This window comes from Epargyreus clarus, unplaced genomic scaffold (genome assembly GCF_041222505.1).
Source record: "Epargyreus clarus isolate Ecla_fem2 unplaced genomic scaffold, WU_Ecla_fem_2.2 ptg000026l, whole genome shotgun sequence".
NCBI lineage: Eukaryota > Metazoa > Arthropoda > Insecta > Lepidoptera > Hesperiidae > Epargyreus > Epargyreus clarus.
The window spans coordinates 14,024,320-14,027,684 of record NW_027332233.1 but is presented as its reverse complement, the minus strand read 5'-3'; positions in this window follow the sequence as shown (position 1 = coordinate 14,027,684).

The following is a 3,365-nucleotide window of genomic DNA, read 5'->3' as shown; positions in this document are numbered from 1 at the left end:
CCTCGTTTAGTTCTGAAAGTAGGTACCTATGTTTATATATAAGTTACTAGGGTTTAATAAAAGTTTGGCCCAAAATAGCAGCTTTTGTGTATGTTTCTCGCTCACTAGAAAAAACCTGAAATCCTAAGGCCCATTCAATAGGGTTTCGGGTACTACTTAGAAAGTTAAGTCACAAAATCCACCTCGCTGACCGTGTTAGAATGGTCAATACCAAAGATAAAAGATATGTGACTATTCTCAGGTTACATGTAGGACATTTTAGTTTCCTACCAATTTATTCCTTCATTGTTAAAGCAAATGATAATTACGTAATTGTAATCTTCGCAGCTACGTCGATTGTACATTGTAGGTGCAATGTATTTCTTCAGAAAGTTTTTTCGAGATATAGTAGATAATAAAATATTTTAAAAGATCAGCTATATGTATTGCTGTCCCCGCATATCGTCTTCAGTCATAACTCATAACTCACATATTAATAATATAATTTTTGTATAAAATATGTACGAGTTGGTATTTTAACTGGAAAATTATTTGTAAGAAATTCATATTTCATTTTGCCCAATATGAAACCTACGCTATAAATAATAAGCACTTTTATACGCAGACTGTCGCAGGACTACAATAATGTAAGTAATATAGGGAACATTACGATTTCGTGGACTCCTAAGCCACATTAAAGTAGAAGAACCATCTATAAATCCAGGTACCTACCTATTTATACATAGGTATATGTGAATGTCTGATGGATAGATCAACCATGATAATTAAAGATGTTAGAGAACCATCTTACTTCCTAATTATTAAGTACTTACATTTTAATTAATTACAAAATTGTTCTTATGTATTCTTACATAAAATTTGATACATAAATATGTTGCAACGTGTTTGAAATGTAACCTAATAATTCATGCCGTAGCGCAGACAAATGATTTAATTTCAAAATGGATTTTGTAGACGCGTGCAAGTAATTTATCAGGAGAAACGGTGTAGGTGTGCTTAATATTGTATGCCATTTAATATTCGAATATATCTTTTATGTACCTATAAACCTGTATGTAAACGTGGTGCAGCACTTCGTTGCCTCCACTACCTAATCATTCCTATGTACCCGTGGATACAATAGAATGTAATAATAAACAACTACTTGTAATTGATACAAAAGTGCACAAAAGTGCACACTTCTTTTTACGATCCATGTCACGACCTAATCTTCAAAATACGTTCCGTACGGTTGACGGTTGTCGAAAGAATGGTCACCCTGGGAGACGCTATGCCGCACGATTACGCATCGCAGCAATTCGTGTCGCAATTTACTGCGTTGCGAGTTCGCATCGCGTCGCATCGCAGTTTTGTGTACGAGCCCTAACTGCAATCTAACACGATGTTCGGATTATTTTTAGTGTAAGCAAAACTTATTTTAATGTAAGGTCTATATAAAATTCGGTCCTTATTGACATTGTGAAATATAAAACGATATTTGTGAATTTATTGAAGATATACATTGTACGTATTACGAGCTCTCGATGTGAATAGGGGAGGCAATTTACAAAGTATCTCGATTCACAAGTGTGATAAGTATTCGCTCGATGCACCTGAGACCTAACCTAGTGCTGAATATCTCGTATTTTCACACTATAGTGAAGTTAATAATAGGTAACGACTACCACTTATAAAATGTAGAAAGGCTTTATCTAATGAACCCCTTATTGCTAAGGGCCGTCGTGCAATCTCTTACTTATTTGCTATTTATGAAGCCCTACATTACAGATGAAGATTACACCTATGTCTCTTTGTATTTTATTTGTATTTGAATTACCTAAGTGAACAATCACATGTGCAGTCTAGCTGATGAGCGATAACTGATGCCCGTGGATATCAGTAATCCTCTTAACAGGATTGGACTCTTATCTAATTTTCGCTAAAAATGACTTTCTACTCTGGAGAACGATTCTTGTAAGTGGATCTGTAACGCAGCCGCACTATACTGCTGTTAGAAGGCAGAAAATTGTCGATAAAATCTTAGGTAACCTACCTGTTGGATATTTCGACAATGTTCGATAGTTCGGCAATGTGAAACGACCATATTTAAATACATATTTATCCTCTAATATATCATGTTACTTTAACATGCTATAGGTATTTAAAGTTACATAAAAATAGTCCACTATAAAAATTTCCCGCACAATATGATACGAAATGAACTCGTAAGGCTTTTGATTAATTTATTCTGTAATGTAAGTTACGAACCCCGAGTGCAAGTTAGGATTAATATTGCAGTAACCATTTATAAGGAAGTCTCGGTGGGAACTGACAAATGGCTCGTCAGTTTAAAGTGTAGTAAGCACTTTATTATAATTAAACTACATATTAAGATTTATACAATGTGTGTATGTAAAAGTCATGTTTTTAATGTAGAATTCATTGAGGAGAATTTGAAAGTAAATTCTAAAATTATTTAATATAAACGCGTTTATATTAAATGTTGTGGATAATGGAACTAATAAAACTCGTAGTTTAAAAGGTGACAAAACCATTCGTGTTTTGATTCCAGCGGCATAATATTTACACCTATTTTTACTTTGTCTAAAGTAAGGACCAGAATAGGGCTACGGTATCCCCTGCCTGTCGCAAGCGGCAAGAGTGGGAGCTCTAACCGCCCGGATAACCACCACGGGAGGTTTCACTCTCGTAAACAAAACGGGGTAGCTATGCACCTGAGTGACCCGAGTCGGGATTAAATCCTATTTTATATTTATATCCACAATTGATTGATTGATATCCAAATTCACACACACGCATAACTCAAAATGTGTTTTGGTAATTTGCTTAGTTCTTGGTTTATAGTGTAGAGGTGAGAACTAATGAGTAGTCGCAGGAAGGATTTGTTGAAAAGTGTCCGCCTATAAGCGAGAAATAACTATTCACAATGACTTTGTATAGAAAGAAAAACTTGTTAGTTGCGGACAGAGCAAAGTGCGCAGAGTTGAAAAAATTGATAATTATGCTGGTTAGGTTAGTTATAGAACTGCATCATTCAGCACCTATTACGTAGCTCAAAATATTTCGCATATATAATATGTGTAAATAAATATTCTTGGTGCTTTGTTAAATTTACCTACATGCCGCCTTATTTAACGTCTTTAGACGGATACTTTTGGACAGAGATGGTACTCCTTACCTCTACAACCGATATTCTTGATTTTTCTATATTCAATTGGGTATAGTATAGTATAAGCATTTGCTAATAGTATTAGCATCTGTTACCGTTTATTCTACTAACCACAATTCAAACAAGACAGTAGATACATTACTAGGCTTAGTAATTACGTGCTCTATATTATTTTATGAGTTATAAATAAAACACA